The following is a 19517-nucleotide window of genomic DNA, read 5'->3' as shown; positions in this document are numbered from 1 at the left end:
GTAAATACAGGCTGGAGTACACCGGATTGTGCACAGTATCAGTACATAAACAGAAGCTCTAGTAGAGTAAATACAGGCTGGAGTACACCGGATTGTGCACAGTATCAGGTACATAAACAGAAGCTCTAGTAGAGTAAATACAGGCTGGAGTACACTGGATTGTGCACAGTATCAGGTACATAAACAGAAGCTCTAGTAGAGTAAATACAGGCTGGAGTACACCGGATTGTGCACAGTATCAGGTACATAAACAGAAGCTCTAGTAGAGTAAATACAGGCTGGAGTACACCGGATTGTGCACAGTATCAGGTACATAAACAGAAGCTCTAGTAGAGTAAATACAGGCTGGAGTACACCGGATTGTGCACAGTATCAGGTACATAAACAGAAGCTCTAGTAGAGTAAATACAGGCTGGAGTACACCGGATTGTGCACAGTATCAGGTACATAAACAGAAGCTCTAGTAGAGTAAATACAGGCTGGAGTACACCGGATTGTGCACAGTATCAGGTACATAAACAGAAGCTCTAGTAGAGTAAATACAGGCTGGAGTACTCCGGATTGTGCACAGTATCAGGTACATAAACAGAAGCTCTAGTAGAGTAAATACAGGCTGGAGTACACCGGATTGTGCACAGTATCAGGTACATAAACAGAAGCTCTAGTAGAGTAAATACAGGCTGGAGTACTCCGGATTGTGCACAGTATCAGGTACATACACAGAAGCTCTAGTAGAGTAAATACAGGCTGGAGTATACTGGATTGTGCACAGTATCAGGTACATACACAGAAGCTCTAGTAGAGTAAATACAGGCTGGAGTATACTGGATTGTGCACAGTATCAGGTACATAAACAGAAGCTCTAGTAGAGTAAATACAGGCTGGAGTACTCCGGATTGTGCACAGTATCAGGTACATACACAGAAGCTCTAGTAGAGTAAATACAGGCTGGAGTACACCGGATTGTGCACAGTATCAGGTACATAAACAGAAGCTCTAGTAGAGTAAATACAGGCTGGAGTACACCGGATTGTGCACAGTATCAGGTACATAAACAGAAGCTCTAGTAGAGTAAATACAGGCTGGAGTACACCGGATTGTGCACAGTATCAGGTACATACACAGAAGCACCAGTAGAGTAAATACAGGCTGGAGTACACCGGATTGTGCACAGTATCAGGTACATAAACAGAAGCTCTAGTAGAGTAAATACAGGCTGGAGTACACCGGATTGTGCACAGTATCAGGTACATAAACAGAAGCTCTAGTAGAGTAAATACAGGCTGGAGTACACTGGATTGTGCACAGTATCAGGTACATAAACAGAAGCTCTAGTAGAGTAAATACAGGCTGGAGTACACCGGATTGTGCACAGTATCAGGTACATAAACAGAAGCTCTAGTAGAGTAAATACAGGCTGGAGTACACCGGATTGTGCACAGTATCAGGTACATAAACAGAAGCTCTAGTAGAGTAAATACAGGCTGGAGTACACCGGATTGTGCACAGTACCAGGTACATAAACAGAAGCTCTAGTAGAGTAAATACAGGCTGGAGTACACCGGATTGTGCACAGTATCAGGTATATAAACAGAAGCTCTAGTAGAGTAAATACAGGCTGGAGTACACCGGATTGTGCACAGTATCAGGTACATAAACAGAAGCTCTAGTAGAGTAAATACAGGCTGGAGTACACCGGATTGTGCACAGTATCAGGTACATAAACAGAAGCTCTAGTAGAGTAAATACAGGCTGGAGTACACCGGATTGTGCACAGTATCAGGTACATAAACAGAAGCTCTAGTAGAGTAAATACAGGCTGGAGTACACTGGATTGTGCACAGTACCAGGTACATAAACAGAAGCTCTAGTAGAGTAAATACAGGCTGGAGTACACCGGATTGTGCACAGTATCAGGTACATAAACAGAAGCTCTAGTAGAGTAAATACAGGCTGGAGTACACCGGATTGTGCACAGTATCAGGTACATAAACAGAAGCTCTAGTAGAGTAAATACAGGCTGGAGTACTCCGGATTGTGCACAGTATCAGGTACATACACAGAAGCTCTAGTAGAGTAAATACAGGCTGGAGTATACTGGATTGTGCACAGTATCAGGTACATAAACAGAAGCTCTAGTAGAGTAAATACAGGCTGGAGTACTCCGGATTGTGCACAGTATCAGGTACATAAACAGAAGCTCTAGTAGAGTAAATACAGGCTGGAGTACACTGGATTGTGCACAGTATCAGGTATATAAACAGAAGCTCTAGTAGAGTAAATACAGGCTGGAGTACACCGGATTGTGCACAGTATCAGGTACATAAACAGAAGCTCTAGTAGAGTAAATACAGGCTGGAGTACACCGGATTGTGCACAGTATCAGGTACATACACAGAAGCTCTAGTAGAGTAAATACAGGCTGGAGTATACTGGATTGTGCACAGTATCAGGTACATACACAGAAGCTCTAGTAGAGTAAATACAGGCTGGAGTACACTGGATTGTGCACAGTATCAGGTACATAAACAGAAGCTCTAGTAGAGTAAATACAGGCTGGAGTACTCCGGATTGTGCACAGTATCAGGTACATACACAGAAGCTCTAGTAGAGTAAATACAGGCTGGAGTATACTGGATTGTGCACAGTATCAGGTACATAAACAGAAGCTCTAGTAGAGTAAATACAGGCTGGAGTACACCGGATTGTGCACAGTATCAGGTACATAAACAGAAGCTCTAGTAGAGTAAATACAGGCTGGAGTACACCGGATTGTGCACAGTATCAGGTACATAAACAGAAGCTCTAGTAGAGTAAATACAGGCTGGAGTACACCGGATTGTGCACAGTATCAGGTATATAAACAGAAGCTCTAGTAGAGTAAATACAGGCTGGAGTACACCGGATTGTGCACAGTATCAGGTACATAAACAGAAGCTCTAGTAGAGTAAATACAGGCTGGAGTACACCGGATTGTGCACAGTATCAGGTACATAAACAGAAGCTCTAGTAGAGTAAATACAGGCTGGAGTACACCGGATTGTGCACAGTATCAGGTACATAAACAGAAGCTCTAGTAGAGTAAATACAGGCTGGAGTACACTGGATTGTGCACAGTATCAGGTACATACACAGAAGCTCTATTAGAGTAAATACAGGCTGGAGTACACTGGATTGTGCACAGTATCAGGTACATAAACAGAAGCTCTAGTAGAGTAAATACAGGCTGGAGTACACCGGATTGTGCACAGTATCAGGTACATAAACAGAAGCTCTAGTAGAGTAAATACAGGCTGGAGTACACCGGATTGTGCACAGTATCAGGTACATAAACAGAAGCTCTAGTAGAGTAAATACAGGCTGGAGTACACCGGATTGTGCACAGTATCAGGTACATACACAGAAGCTCTAGTAGAGTAAATACAGGCTGGAGTACACTGGATTGTGCACAGTATCAGGTACATAAACAGAAGCTCTAGTAGAGTAAATACAGGCTGGAGTACACCGGATTGTGCACAGTATCAGGTACATAAACAGAAGCTCTAGTAGAGTAAATACAGGCTGGAGTACACTGGATTGTGCACAGTATCAGGTACATAAACAGAAGCTCTAGTAGAGTAAATACAGGCTGGAGTACACTGGATTGTGCACAGTATCAGGTACATACACAGAAGCTCTAGTAGAGTAAATACAGGCTGGAGTACACTGATTGTGCACAGTATCAGGTACATAAACAGAACCTCTAGTAGAGTAAATACAGGCTGGAGTACACCGGATTGTGCACAGTATCAGGTACATAAACAGAAGCTCTAGTAGAGTAAATACAGGCTGGAGTACACCGGATTGTACACAGTATCAGGTACATACACAGAAGCACCAGTAGAGTAAATACAGGCTGGAGTACACCGGATTGTACACAGTATCAGGTACATACACAGAAGCACCAGTAGAGTAAATACAGGCTGGAGTACACCGGATTGTGCACAGTATCAGGTACATAAACAGAAGCTCTAGTAGAGTAAATACAGGCTGGAGTACACTGGATTGTGCACAGTACCAGGTACATAAACAGAAGCTCTAGTAGAGTAAATACAGGCTGGAGTACACCGGATTGTGCACAGTATCAGGTACATACACAGAAGCTCTAGTAGAGTAAATACAGGCTGGAGTACACCGGATTGTGCACAGTATCAGGTACATAAACAGAAGCTCTAGTAGAGTAAATACAGGCTGGAGTACACTGGATTGTGCACAGTATCAGGTACATACACAGAAGCTCTAGTAGAGTATATACAGGCTGGAGTACACCGGATTGTGCACAGTATCAGGTACATAAACAGAAGCTCTAGTAGAGTAAATACAGGCTGGAGTACTCCGGATTGTGCACAGTATCAGGTACATAAACAGAAGCTCTAGTAGAGTAAATACAGGCTGGAGTACACCGGATTGTGCACAGTATCAGGTACATAAACAGAAGCTCTAGTAGAGTAAATACAGGCTGGTGTACACCGGATTGTGCACAGTACCAGGTACATAAACAGAAGCTCTAGTAGAGTAAATACAGGCTGGAGTACACCGGATTGTGCACAGTATCAGGTACATAAACAGAAGCTCTAGTAGAGTAAATACAGGCTGGAGTACACCGGATTGTGCACAGTATCAGGTATATAAACAGAAGCTCTAGTAGAGTAAATACAGGCTGGAGTACACTGGATTGTGCACAGTATCAGGTACATAAACAGAAGCTCTAGTAGAGTAAATACAGGCTGGAGTACACCGGATTGTGCACAGTATCAGGTACATAAACAGAAGCTCTAGTAGAGTAAATACAGGCTGGAGTACACCGGATTGTGCACAGTATCAGGTACATAAACAGAAGCTCTAGTAGAGTATATACAGGCTGGAGTACACTGGATTGTGCACAGTATCAGGTACATAAACAGAAGCTCTAGTAGAGTAAATACAGGCTGGAGTACTCCGGATTGTGCACAGTATCAGGTACATACACAGAAGCTCTAGTAGAGTAAATACAGGCTGGAGTACTCCGGATTGTGCACAGTATCAGGTACATAAACAGAAGCTCTAGTAGAGTAAATACAGGCTGGAGTACTCCGGATAGTGCACAGTATCAGGCACATAACAGAGACAGTGTAGACTGGAGCACCCAGGATCAGGCACTTGCAGGGAAATAGCAGGCTCAGAGTATGACAGGATTACACCAACTGTTCAGGGTTCATCAGGATAGACTGAGTAGATCAGATTTATACAGGATAAGGACTGAGTATAACCAGCAGCTAGGTCCTAGGCAGGCTGGGTAATAAAAGACACAATATCCAATCAGGACAGTCAAAAAGGACAAGCCCCCTTAATGAGGAGAGTCACTGCAGGTGAGCAGCCTGACACACAAGGTCTAGTGCTAATGGCCCAATTATGCAGCAGCTGGACTGCACACAGAAGACATAGGAGTCTGGCTGCAATTACACAGACCCACCAGAGGTGGCTTGTATGAAGATGATAGCTACTGTATTATCTGTATTTGTTTATTGCCCTTTGATATAATATGCTTTCATATATTTAATTGGCTACACTTGGTCCAAGGATTACAGAACCAGGCTAAGGATCCATATAGGTGCATCTGCATTGCCTTACAAATAAAACATATCCAAAGAATGTGATACTGTATGTGTATCACAGACCGGAGGACCATAATACATAATACACTTATGAAAGAATATTGTGAGCTCTTGTAAAGTTCAATTTTGTTCTGAAGTTAAAATTGCCCCAAACACCTTAGAAATCATTATTTCATCTGGCAGAGACACCAATCTCATTAATACTTTCAGTTCAGGCAAATTTACTTTGCTGGGAAATAGTAAGGGTTTTCCCATTCATTTAAATAGGCAATCCATTTCAGTGGGAATGGTAAGCCCTTTAGAAATTATGAGCCATTTGCAAGAACGTTTAATAAGTTGTATAAATCCATGATTTCTGGCATTGTGAGGTGAATGGTGACTATTCCTTGCAGGTTTTTTGGGGGAGAGTTACATAGTGAATTGCAAATTGCCATATAAGTCACAAAAAAAAAAGAAAATAATACTGTAGGAAGTTTGCTAGAAATCTGCCTTTGTTAGCTGTCCCCCCTTACAAATGAACTATGGTGCTCACACACAAAAAAAAGCTTTTAGTTTAAAATTGTAGTTCAATCGTCAATTATTAGTCAAATACATAATTTGAAAATTTATAAGAAGGAAATAATTATTTTGGATGTGAAGTTTGATCGCTGCCATTGCTCAGTAAATGAAAAGAAACGTGTCCTTTGTGAGACAACGTATCATATGGGAACAGGCTCAGCAATCATAAATGATTTCTCAGAGTTACAAAAACATCACCTTGAGGGGTGTATTTGTCATCGGAGGCTGGTGGCCGGCGGTTATTCGTGTATTGCTGCATACTGTTGTAGTACCGCCACTGTTTAACATGCCTGATCTGCCTGGCGAAACCTCCATGAAATAATAAGGAATGCCTTTCACCTGTAGACTAACGCTGCGGAGAATGGAGTATTGCACATGCCTGGCTAACATCACGTTTTATCAGCGGAGTGGGCCAGTGTGCAGTCTCTAAAAGGGCCCCATCTCTGTGGAAAGAATTGCGCAGAAGACTCTGACACTGTGGTGAAGTGCACTCCCCACATTGTTGCATCTTTGTTTAAAATTGCATTGTTGCATTTACGTATTCATTATAAGATGCTTTACAGACAGACGGTGTGTTTGCAATTCATAACATCTTTGTGTCTCCCCGTTAGCGAGGAAAGGAAAATGCTTCTGGGTTTGTAGAAATTGCATAAGTGCAAAGCTTCACTGAAGGTGTCATTGAGACCAAACGTTGTCAGAACTGTATGTTTCTGCAGCGGGGTACATTGGTTTCCACAGGGAATCATTGGGGTGTAGAGATGGATCTTGATCCAGGCACCAACAGGCTAAAGCTTTAGCCTGTCCCAGGATGCATTGGGACCTCCTCTATAACCCCGCCTCCAGGCACTGTGAGCCCAGTTTCTAGTTGGTGCCCTGCAGAGCAGGTCACTTAACAGGGCGGCTGCTCTGGGCAGCCATCAAAAAGCTTTTAGAAGACTTCAAGAGCTGCAGCACTTACATGTCAGGGTGACATTCTGGGCTGCGGCTCCGTCACCTCACCAGCGGCATTGCATACTCCTGCTGGCTCTGTTACCGAGTACTTGCGGTGGAGACGCTCCGGCTCAGGCACGCGATCGCAGACACTCTCCTGGTTCGCGTGGCTGCTACTGAAGGAAGGAGGTAAGAGGGTCCCCCAGGCGGGACCCGCCATTAAATCGCATTCCGATCACAGTCTAAGGAGACGGACTGCACTGTAACCGAGCAGGGACCGCACTATATCCACCAGGGCATAGGAGTACAGATCGGGTGTACTAATGCCCACTTTACTAAGACTCCGTAGTACCAGGTGGTGAGGCCCAGCATAGGGAAGAAGGCGCTTGACCTATAGCCCCTCCCCCAGCTCCGAGCGCCATCTACTGCTGGTGTTCCCAACATGGAGCTGCCTCATACTCTACCTCACTCCCTGACTGAGACGCTGGGCGCCCTCTTCTAAGAATAGCTGCGACTGGTCTCCGGGACTGCAGGGCAAGGTCTCCTCTGTAAATCCGCCTGTATATCAGTGCCCTGATTTTACACACACTTAAGTATTCTACGTGTCGATATTAAGACAGCGTTAGTTAAGAACAAGTGTGCCTGTGCCAAAATATATTGTACGAGTATTCTGATATATACATCCGGTCTCAGACCATGCATTGTTATATATATATGCATTTACAAGTCCAGTGCAGTTTTATTGTCTTACTAAAATAATTATCTGCATTGTCACTGTGACTATGTGTGCCTGTATCTGCTGTGTGGATTTCACTTTTAGTGTATCCCAGCTTTAGCTATCACTATATTCTGTACCCTAAGGGACTAGGTGCGTCTGGGTCACATATATAGTGCTTCACAGTATTTACCGTTAACTGTATTCTACTGTGTACGCAGTCACATTGTACTGGATTTAGTCGCTGGTGTTGTGTACTGTGTGCGCTGTCACATACTAGGGGATTTATTCGCAAGTATTGTACTCTGACTGTATCATACTCATACGCTCTGCGGTTACATTCACTGAAAATATTTAACATAAAGGGCAGGGAAATCCGCGGATGCTCCTGTATCATGCAGAGCATGCGCCAAGGATTTTCCTGAGGGGGAAATTTTGTATGATGGTCTGTGTACTATGTGCCATACATCTCCCAGTCAGTCCGCAGCTCCTGTAACCAATCAGGAGCCACCTTGGGCGGCATTCTCATCTATGTTAAATATGCTTGTGACACGCCTTACGCCCCCTGTGGGACCTCCTGTGCCATTACAGTCATATATTGTCCCTATGGTAAATCCATCTTGGGCGGATAATTTGTCTACCAAGTTGCGGCAATTGAATAAATCCTTGGTTAGACAGAAATCTACCCCATGTCACTCTGGTGTCAGGGGGTCATCTAAACGGGCTGCTTCCTCCTCACAGTCCACTAATCTCTCACAAAAGTCTTCTAATGAGGATGGGGAGTATACTGTCCCGTCAGACACTGACACAGTTGCTTCTAATGATGAATCTACTACACAGGTTGATGTCTCTGACTTCGTGATTGCTATTAAGCAGATCCTACAGATCACTGATGATGATAATGAGGATTGCACTACAGTGACTAAGAAACCAGATAAGTTTAAACGTCAGAAGGTAACTAAGACTTTATTACCGCATTCTGACCAATTAGTAGATATACGTAAAGAACCCTGGTCTTCTCCAGGAAAGAAATTCTCCCTATCTAAAAGGATGGTGCTCGCTATCCTCTCCCTTCAGATTTATGTAACAAGTGAGAAAACTCACCACCGGTGGATTCCCATGTCACCCGTCTCATGGTGTCATCTACTCTGCCTGCGATCACTGTCACCTCACTGAAGGAACTATCAGTAAAGCGTGTGGAGGGATGCCTTAAGTCTATTTACTCGCTTACAGGTGCTGTACATAGACACACTATAGCAGCCTCCTTGGCTGCTAAAGGAATTGAAGCATGGGTTCAGGCATTAGAGGATATCTCTGACACTGCCAGACATTCCCTGTCTCACATTACCACCGCCGCCTATTACATTCAGGAGGCGTCCTTTGAGGCGGGTGTGTTGGCGGCCAAGGCATCGACTAAGTCCATCCTGGCTCACCGTATTCTGTGGTTGAGGTCATGAAAGGTGGACCTGGACTCCAAAAAGACTTTGGAGGTACTCCCTTTTAAGGGGGACATCCTATTTGGGGAAGATCTCAATAAAATTGTGATTGACTTAGCGGCTGCTAAGACTGCTTTTCTCCCAAATACTAATCCTTCTGCACAGAAGGCAAAAGGTACCACTTTCTGCTCCTTTCGACCTCAAGGCAAAGCAAAAGGTCAGGCATACCCAAGACAAGCTTGTGCTTCCAAAACCACTAAGCCCAAGGCAAAACAATCCTGGGCAGCCCGTCAGCCTGCTTCTAAACATGACAAGCCTGCTGCATGATGGGGCGGGCCTCCCCCTGGGGGACCCCAGGGTGGGAGGCCGACTTCTGCGATTCACCCAGGTCTGGTTAAAGACCACTTCAGATGCATGGGTGCGAGACGTTGTCTCTCACGGGTACGCAGTCTCTTTCAAGAGACGTCCCCCTCGCCAGTTCTGCACAACGGTTATCCCTTCAGATCTGTTGAAGGCGCAAGCTCTAAAACTGGTTGTGCATTCTCTCCTGGATACAGGAGTGGTGGTGCCAGTACCTCTGTCCCAGAGAGGCAGAGGATACTACTCGACCCTGTTTCTAGTCCTGAAACCCAACGGGTCTTTCCGGCCTATCCTCAACCTCAAATCATTGAACAAGTTTGTGAGAGTGTCCAAGTTCTGTATGGAAACACTGCGCTCTATTGTACTGGCCATGGAACCCGGAGACTATATGGTATCCCTGGATATACAAGGTGCTTATCAGCATATACCTATTGCCATATCGCATCAGCAATATCTGCGGTTTGCTATTGGCAACCTTCACTATCAATTCCAGGCTCTGCCGTTTGGACTGGCCAAGGCCACTCAGATCTTCACTAAGGTTATGGCCGTGATGACGGCTCATCTCTGTTGCCAGGGAGTCAGGATCCTGCCGTATCTGGATGACTTGCTGATTTTGGCAAACTCCCACGATGTCCTCCTCAGTCATCTACAACTTACGGTAAACTTCCTAAAAGCCCACGGGTGGCTCATCAACTGGAAGAAGTCCTCGCTGGTCCCTGCTCTGAGCATGCTGCACCTAGGGACACTGCTGGACACACACAGTCATTGGCTGTTTCTGTCTCCAGAGAAGGTCCTGAAACTTCAGGACAGGATCAGATACTTCCTCTCTCACCCAAGAGTGTCGATACACTTGGCGATGCAAGTACTAGGCCTCATGGTGTCGGCGTTCGACATGGTAGAGTACGCTCAATTTCATTCCCACCCTCTGCAGAGGTTAATCCTTTCCAAGTGGGATGGCCTACCTCATCGGATCAGGTCTCACATGATCTCCTTGACTCCGGAGGTTCGTCTGTCGCTGACCTGGTGGCTACAGGGCCAGCAATTGAGCAGGGGCCATCCCTTCTGGATCCCAAACTGGGTCCTACTAACTACGGATGCCCGTCTGAGGGATTGGGGCACGGTGTTGGAGCAACACTCTTTCCAGGGTCAGTGGACCATGGAGGAATCACTCCTCTCGATAAACATCCTGGAATTGCGGGCAGTGTTCAATGCTCTGTCTTTCACCCTGCCTCTGATACAGAAGAGGCCTGTTCAGGCACGGTCAGACAACGCCACCATGGTGGCATACATAAACCATCAAGGCGGCACTCGAAGCCGCATAGCAATGATGGAAGCATCAAAAATCCTTTGTTGGGCGGAAATCCATCTGCCAGCAATATCGGCAGTGTTCATTCCAGGAGTCCTCAACTGGGAAGTGGATTTCCTTAGTCGTCAGGACATGCATGCCGGAGAGTGGAGTCTTCATCTGGGGGTCTTTCAACTCCTAGTGGACAAGTGGGGCCTATCAAATGTAGACCTGATGGCAGCTCTACACAATCACAAAGTTCCAGTCTTCATATCAAGAACCAGAGATCCACAAGCAGCATTCGTGGACGCACTGGCAATTCCATGGAACTTTCGGCTGTCATACATGTTCCTTCCAGTGTCACTCCTGCCCAGGGTACTGCAGAATTTCAAACAAGAAGGAGGAATACTACTTCTAGTCGCTCCAGTGTGGCCAAGACGGCATTGGTTTGCAGACCTGCAGGGTCTATCGATAGAGCATCCTCTTCTACTTCCTCAACGCCCAGACCTGGCCAGGCATGGCTCTTGAAGCTTCACTCCTAAGGGCCAAAGGATTCTCCGAGGCGGTTATCCAAACTATGCTGAAGGCCAGCAAACCGGCTTCTGCACGGATTTATTATAGGGTCTGGAATTCTTGCTTCACCTGGTGTGTTGCTAAGAATTACAATGCTTACAAATTCAGTACTTCCAGGCTTCTGGCTTTTCCACAAGGCCTTGATTAAGGCCTTCGTCTGGCCTTCCTCAAGGTTCATATATCTGCCTTGTCGGTGTGGTTTCAGAGAAAAATTGCATCTATTCCTGACGTTCATACTTTCACTTAGGATGTTTTACGGATTCAACCTTCCTATGTCCCTCCTGTGGCTCCATGGGATCTGTCTGTTGTCCTGAATGCCCTGCAAGAGTCTCCATTTGAACCTCTTGAGTCAGTGGACCATAAATGGCTCACGGTCAAGGTCCTGTTCCTACTGGCTATTGCCTCTGCTAGGAGGGTGTCAGACCTAGGCGCTCTGTCCTGTCGTCTACCCTTTCTGATATTTCACCGTGACCGGGCAGTTCTTAGAACTCGTCCTGGTTATTTGTCTAAGTGGTGTCATCTTTTCACCTTAACCATGAGATTGTGGTTCTGGCCTTTATCTCGTCTGATTTGTCCTCCAATGAGCAGTCTTTGGATGTGGTAAGGGCTCTCCGTATTTATGTGGAGAGGACTGCCTCTATCAGGAGGTCAGATACCCTTTTTGTACTTTTTTGTTTTCACAAATGTGGCTGGCCTGCGAATAAGCAAACTTTGGCCAGATGGATTAGAATGGTGATTGCACAAGCTTATACGCAGGCTGGGCTCCCAGCTCCTGCTGCTATGAAAGCCCATTCTACTCGGTCTGTTGGTCCTTTTGAGGGCCCGCCGAGGCGCGTCCGCAGAACAATTGTGCAAGGCGGCTACGTGGTCCTCAGTGAACACGTTTATTAGGTTCTATGCCTTCGATACTTACACCTCCCAGGATGCTTCCTTTGTACGCTGGGTTCTCATACCTGCTACGGCGCATCCCCTCCCATGAGGAACTGCGTTAGGACATCTCCGATGTATCCCTGTGGAAACCAATGTACCCCGCTGCGGAAAAGGAGATTTATGGTAGACTTACCATGGTTAAATCTCTTTCTGCGAGTTACATTGGTTCCACAGGGCACCCACCCTGATGCACCTAGCTTCTATAGGTTTGTATGGCATTAGCTGCTGGTCCCTTCTCCTGTCGTGAGAACGTGGTTCTATGTGACTAACATCCCTTTTACCTGCTCCTGCATTGGACTGGTTAACGAAACTGAGCTCACAGTGCCTGGAGGCGGGGTTATAGAGGAGGCCCCAATGCATCCTGGGACAGTCTAAAGCTTTAGCCTGTTGGTGCCTGGATCAAGATCCATCTCTACACCCCAATGTTTCCCTGTGGAACCAATGAACCTCGCAGAAAGAGATTTAACCATGGTAAGTCTACCATAAATCTCAGTTTTTGGTGCCGCACCCACACGTAGCAGCAGCAACAGCTAAGGCCATGGTCACTAAGCATAACGCAAACTGAAAAACATAGATAATGAATGGCATAAAAAGCCTTCATATCGCATAAACATACCGTCCAGAAATAACTAAAAGCACTCTACAATATATTATCCAGTCTATGGGTCTAAGTCAGACCTGATTGCTCCTCTGCGAATTTGTAGAGGCTTGCAATCAGATAGTTGCCACCCAGACAGAGTGAAAAGCTGCCCTGTGCAAGTGTGCGTACGCGGTGTGATAATCGCGTTCACCGGTCAGATGCAGATCCAATCACCATCGAATGATGTTTCCAGTCTGTGCAGTGTGTGCGCAGCCCAGGACTTACTCCTACAGTGCGATACACACAGGCTGATCGGGGCCGGAGCTGACGTCACACAACCGCCCTGAAAACGCTTGGGTACGCCTGATTTTTTTCCCTGACATTCCCAGCCAGTTACCACCCACAAACGTCCGCTTCCTGTCAATCAAGTTGTGTACGGCTAGCGATCAAAAGGTGGCAGGATTTTTCTGCTGCTTAGCGTCGCGCCTGCATACTATGATCTGCATGCATGCGCAGTCGATCGAGAATCGCCTGGCTTGCGAATTCGGACAACAGCGATCCGGTCTGAATCACCCCCTATGTTCCTTAAATAAACTGTTTTTGGAGTCTAGGGGGTCATTCCGAGTTGTTAGCTCGTTATTTTTTTCTTGCAACGGAGCGATTAGTCGCTAATGCGCATGCACAATGCCCGCACTGCGACTGCGCCAAGTAAATTTGCTATGCAGTTAGGTATTTTACTCACGGCATTACGAGGTTTTTTCTTCGTTCTGGTGATCGTAATGTGATTGACAGGAAGTGGGTGTTTCTGGGCGGAAACAGGCCGTTTTATGGGTGTGTGCGAAAAAACGCTACCGTTTCTGGGAAAAACGCGGGAGTGGCTGGAGAAACGGAGGAGTGTCTGGGAACGCTGGGTGTGTTTGTGACGTCAAACCAGGAACGACAAGCACTGAACTGATCACAGATGCCGAGTAAGTCTGGAGCTACTCAGAAACTGCTACGAAGTGTCTAATCGCAATTTTGCTAATCTTTCGTTCGCAATTTTGATAAGCTAAGATTCACTCCCAGTAGGCGGCGGCTTAGCGTGTGCAAAGCTGTTAAAAGCAGCTTGCGAGCGAACAACTCGGAATGAGGGCCCTAGTTCTATTGAGTTTGTCCGTTCTGTTTGCTGCTAAGTTTCCAGCATGCCCAATGGCCCTCATTCCGAGTTGTTCGCTCGCAAGCTGCTTTTAGCAGCTTTGCACACGCTAAGCCGCCACCTACTGGGAGTGAATCTTAGCTTATCAAAATTGCGAACGAAAGATTAGCAGAATTGCGAAAAGACTTCTCTGTGCAGTTTCTGAGTAGCTCCAGACTTACTCTGCCAGTGCGATCAGTTCAGTGCTTGTCGTTCCTGGTTTGACGTCACAAACACACCCAGCGTTCGTCCAGACACTCCCCCTTTTCTCCAGCCACTCCCGCGTTTTTCCCAGAAACGGTAGCGTTTTTTCGCACACACCCATAAAACGGCCTGTTTCCGCCCAGAAACACCCACTTCCTGTCAATCACATTACGATCACCAGAACGAAGAAAAAACCTTGTAATGCCGTGAGTAAAATACCTAACTGCATAGCAAATTTACTTGGCGCAGTCGCACTGCGGACATTGCGCATGCGCATTAGCGACTATTCGCTCCGTTGCGAGAAAAAAATAACGAGCGAACAACTCGGAATGACCCCCTATATGGGGAAGTTTTCTGTTACAGGCCAGACAGTGCGGTAACATTGATGGTGGAACATTCTACGAAACACCTTCCCGCAGGAGCTACATACAGGCCGGCCCTGTACGCTAGTTCTCTGGAAACATTTAACGGAGACTGTTATTCTTACAGACAAAGAGATTCCCGAAATATTCTGGTAATAAAGGGGTTAACGGGGGAGACACAGACCCCAGATGTTTACCTGCTAAACCCGCGGCCACTTTGCCTCTTCTTCAGTCTGTAGCCGGGATAGGGGGGCCCTGAGCCAGCTGCCCGCAGTCTCGTGTGTTTAGCTCCATTTTAATGTGCTGGTTACCCGCGATGCTCGGGCAGCTGATGTCAGCGCATCACTAGGGTCCCTGGAGCGTGTCTGAACGCGGCCCATTACAGTGACGATTTGAAGACAGGTTTTTAAAAAACAATAGTGACAGAATTAAACAAATGAATGGCGCGCCTGGCTAGGTCCTTAGCTGTTCTTTTCCAAACAAAAGAAAATGCGCATATGGAGAAAGGCACGCTTTAATTAATCCGATGATCCCTTATTAAAGCTGCAGTCCCACTTACTACGCTGGAATACACTGTGGCTGCTCTGCACGGAACACGCTGTGAGGTGTCCTATCATCCTAGAAGCCTATTAACCGTCGCCGCATCATCGGGGGCTAGAAGACATGATGATTATAAAAATAAAAGTATCTATACATTTTTAGAAGTTGTAAAAAAAAATCTACATGAATGCAGAAATGTGCAGGATGAATAAATGATTTAAAAGTTTTTTGTTTTGTTTCCATAGACCGTTTAATTGCATTATCTTATTCCGTAAAATGACGTCTACTTTTGGGGTCTCTCCTCCGCCCTCTAACGTACGCCCCAGCAGGGACAAGACCAACTTGTGACACAAATAAAAAAATGTTTTGTGCGACCTGCAGCAACTGCGATTTCATTATATCACATAGGGGGTCATTCCGACACGTTCGCACGCTGCTGGTTGCGGCAGTGGTGCGAACGGGTCAGGACTGTGGCTGCGCGGCACCTGCAATGCGCACGTGTGTCGTTTCCCAGCGACACCCGTCACCGGGCAATGACCAGAAGAAAGAAGAAAGTGATCGCTAGTGCGATCGCAAGAAGATTGACAGAAGATTGACAGTGGGGAGGTGTTTCCCTGGGTGGATACTCACCGTTTTCTGGGAGTGGTGAGTCCAACGCAGGCGTGTCCAGGTGTTTGGAGGGCGGATGTCTGACGTCAATCCCGGGACCTGCATCGCTGGATCGATCGCACAGGGTAAGTAACTGATACCCTGGTCTTGTTTTACAGGAATCTTTTTTGCATAACACAGCTGAACAAGCGATCGCAGCCCCACTATGCAGAAATACACTCTCCACCCATAGGCGGCATCTAGTTGATCGCACGAGCAGCAAAAAGTTGGTACGTGCGATCAACTCGGAATGACCCCCATTGTAACTTGCCGAAAGTCCGCTTTCTGTGGTGTCGGATGCAGTGGCGCAATGTTTTTCGTAGATGCATGCATCTGAGTTGCACTACACTTGCGTCCTGATGTTGTCCATACAGTGGACCTTATTCAGCTTCAGTTGCAGTTTTGTTATTTTAGCAAACCTGCAACAGGCTGCGATCGCGTGCTGGGGGCTGCTCAGCACAGGGATAGGCCGTCTAACATACAAATTCCCGGCAGCGATCAATGTGATCGCATTGCTGAATTGCATATGCCCCTGTGTCTCTGTAGCCAGGCTTGCGAAGCAAGGTGCAGAGCCGCCATTTTTTGGGTCGCAGCGGCCACGTCTTACGTCACGCGGCTGCCCCAAACCCAACCCCGTTTCCGACGATGCGCCCTCCAAATGCCACGTCGTCACCCTGGTCCGCCTGTCAATCAGGCAGAGGCGTTCCCATAAGTTAGACGCGATCGCATCTCACTGTATGCGCACGCGCAGAACGACTGCTGCACGTGCACACTGGGCATTAATAGTTCAGTATGCGATCGCATCACTGATGCGGTCCATACGGAATAAGGCCCAAAGTCACAATCCAGATTTGGGCGCACGGTATCAGAAATGTAAGGGGTATTCCTGGACGATGAGTGGGAGGTAACGGGGTAGGACGGGTTGGATAAAAAGACGAACAGAGATGTTGCGTTCTATGGCGTGTTGCTGAAAGCGGCATTGTAGTGGTATTAGCATAAAGAGACAGACGCAACTGCGACAAGTGACGCGGGCGAGGACAAGGATGAACAGTGGGAGACGGCCCATCAAGCTGCAGTCAGTGATCTCAGTGGTAGATATAAAGGGAGGACTGTACGTCGTGGGACCGGAAGGAGATCTCGGCAGAGATACTGTATCAGATAAGCATTTATAAAGTACAGTATTATTACGTTACAGAAGCATTTGGCTTATTTTAAAGTGCCACATTGATAAAGTGCATCATATTATAAGCGTGTAATATTACATGGATATTATTTGGAAAATATTTTTTTTTATCCAGAACTGTCCTAGAACTGTCCTACAATAATCTTAAATACATATATTAATTCCATTATTAATATCGGTTGTTATTGATTAAATAAAAACTTTACAGAAAATGATTAATATTTTGTTTTGAGAATTGACCTCAATGGGTGGGGGGGGGGGGATCTGACACTTTAGGAATCACTAATATAGGCAGAGTGGGCCCTAAGCAATTTGATGCCCTAGGCAAGATTTTCGTTGGTGCCCCCCCTGCAGATAATCCCATCATTAATCTTAGTGTTTATACATAAATGTATAAATGAATAAATAAAAATAAATACAACTACAGTATATAAATATATAAATGCTTTATTCTTTGAATCATTTATTTAGATTTTTACGTCTTAAATATATGTTTTAATATTTTTTTATTTTTTTTAATGCATGTGGGTATCCCTAATAGAATGTCACACTTCAATAATGTATGAGGGGGGGGCATCATAGCATTCACATTATTTGAGCACCAGGAATTCACGTTACACCTAGTAGGGACCCAACAGGTATTGACAGATAGAGGAGCATTGGGAGTTCAAGGAGAAGAGTAGAGCGCTGTATGTTTCATTTGTACTGTCCCACCCCTAGTGCTAGTTTTTATAAAACATACTTTTTGTGGCTGCGTGGCTGTGCTTCCACCCCTGCGGCTGTGTTGCTCACCTAATCGTCTGCGTGAAAGAGCTTTGTTGGGGGGGGGGGGGGGGGGGGCGACACCGTGGCTGGAAGGGAGACCATGTCTCTGCACAGGCCCATGTCTCTGGTCATGCGCAATAGCCCTCCTCCTGTGGCCATTTTTGTTGCTGCCCCCCACTGACTGCTCCCTGTCGGCTCCCGCTCCTGCTGGTTCCCAGCTGTATGAGCTGCCCAATCAGAGCTGACCTAAGAGCTCCAATCGTGGTAGCCAGCCTGGAGCAGCAGAGATGCCGACCTTAGTCAGGTGCCCCGGCCGCAAACCTCCGCCGGCCCTATGCAGGCTTGAATGCCCCTAGGCAATCCAGAAGCCCTAGGTATTTGCTTAGGTTGCCCTTTGCCTAGGGTTAGCTCTGAATATAGCCCTGCCCTGAAATGAAGGTGACAGAGTTTAGCGCAAAGATTAGCAGAAAGAGAGCGGTGCAAAAGGCAGCATGGCGGTGATTATTATTATTACCACGCATGTGCGTCCTCCTTCAGCGCAGCACAACCCAATGTGCCCTCATGCAGAGCGCCCATCCCAAGGCAAATATGGAGAAAATGGGAAGAAGGAGCCAGCAGGTTCTTCAGAAAGCTAATGCCCACGGAATGGCAGAACTCCATGACTGCAGGAACGGAATGTGAGACTTCTGTGCAATCACCAGTGAAAATCAGTTTCCGCTACCTATTGCGGTGATCGTGTTGACGTCTAGTTTAATGCAACTGACACAGAGGCAGTCCTAGCTGGGATACAGCCACTGAGCTGCTGTGCCTTGTCATTCCCTATACCAGATCCTCTCTGCACAGTGGTCAGTAGTGACACCATTGCACACCTACATCCACGTTCCCTACCTTGCCTGTCCTGTTTTCTACACTCTCTGGTGCTTGAGAGCATTTGGTGCCTCCCATTCAACAACAACAATAATAATTATAATGTTAATAATGCACTTAGGGACTAATTCAGACCTCTTCTCTCCTCTGTGAATTTGAAGAGGTCTGCAATCGGATAGTCGCCGCCCAGACAGAGTGAAAACCCGCCCGTGCAAGTCTGCGTGCACTGCACAAAAAGATCTGCAAACGCCGGTTAGCTGCAAATCCGTTCACAACTCACTCGCCATGGAATGATTTTTCCAGTCTGTGCAGTGTGTGCGCAGCCCAGGACTTACTCCTACAGTGCGATACACACAGGCTGATCGGGGCCGGAGCTGACGTCACACACCCTCCCTGAGAACGCTTAGGAACGCCTGCGTTTTCCCTGACACTCCCAGAAAACGCCCAGTTACCACCCCCAAACGTCCGCTTCCTGTCAAAAAAGACGCTGATTTCTTTTTCAGTTTGGCCTCGTGCCTGCGCATTACAATCCTTATGCATGCGCAGTCGATAATCAGCTGCCTTGCGAATTTACAAAACAGAGATCAGGTCTGAAATAGGCCCTTAATATTTTACTAAATTTATTACGTCTGTTAGCAATTAGGAGGTTGCTAAACACGCCAGCCATACATGGCACTGGCTCCACAAATTGCTGGAATATTCTTTTCCATTCTGTGCTGGTTTTTCCTGTCAGGCCATGGCATGGCTAGGGTGGGTCTACCATCATTTCAAAGT

The 19517-nt window shown here is 46.5% G+C and overlaps 1 protein-coding gene across 2 annotated transcripts in view; it reads right to left on the bottom strand.

Annotated features, from left to right (window-relative positions):
• The window catches only part of CPO (carboxypeptidase O), a 164879-nt gene that overhangs the window by 135392 nt on the left and 9970 nt on the right, over positions 1–19517 (bottom strand). The window contains exon 1 of one of the 2 annotated variants that reach the window (XM_063932688.1): positions 14938–15024. The exons of the other annotated variant lie outside the window; for it this stretch is intronic. The gene's annotated coding sequence lies outside the window, so the exon portion shown is untranslated. Of the gene's footprint in view, positions 1–14937; positions 15025–19517 lie in introns of those variants that run through there. 2 annotated transcript variants of the gene reach the window in all.

This window comes from Pseudophryne corroboree, chromosome 7 (genome assembly GCF_028390025.1).
Source record: "Pseudophryne corroboree isolate aPseCor3 chromosome 7, aPseCor3.hap2, whole genome shotgun sequence".
NCBI lineage: Eukaryota > Metazoa > Chordata > Amphibia > Anura > Myobatrachidae > Pseudophryne > Pseudophryne corroboree.
This window is presented reverse-complemented; position numbering and strand designations above follow the sequence as displayed.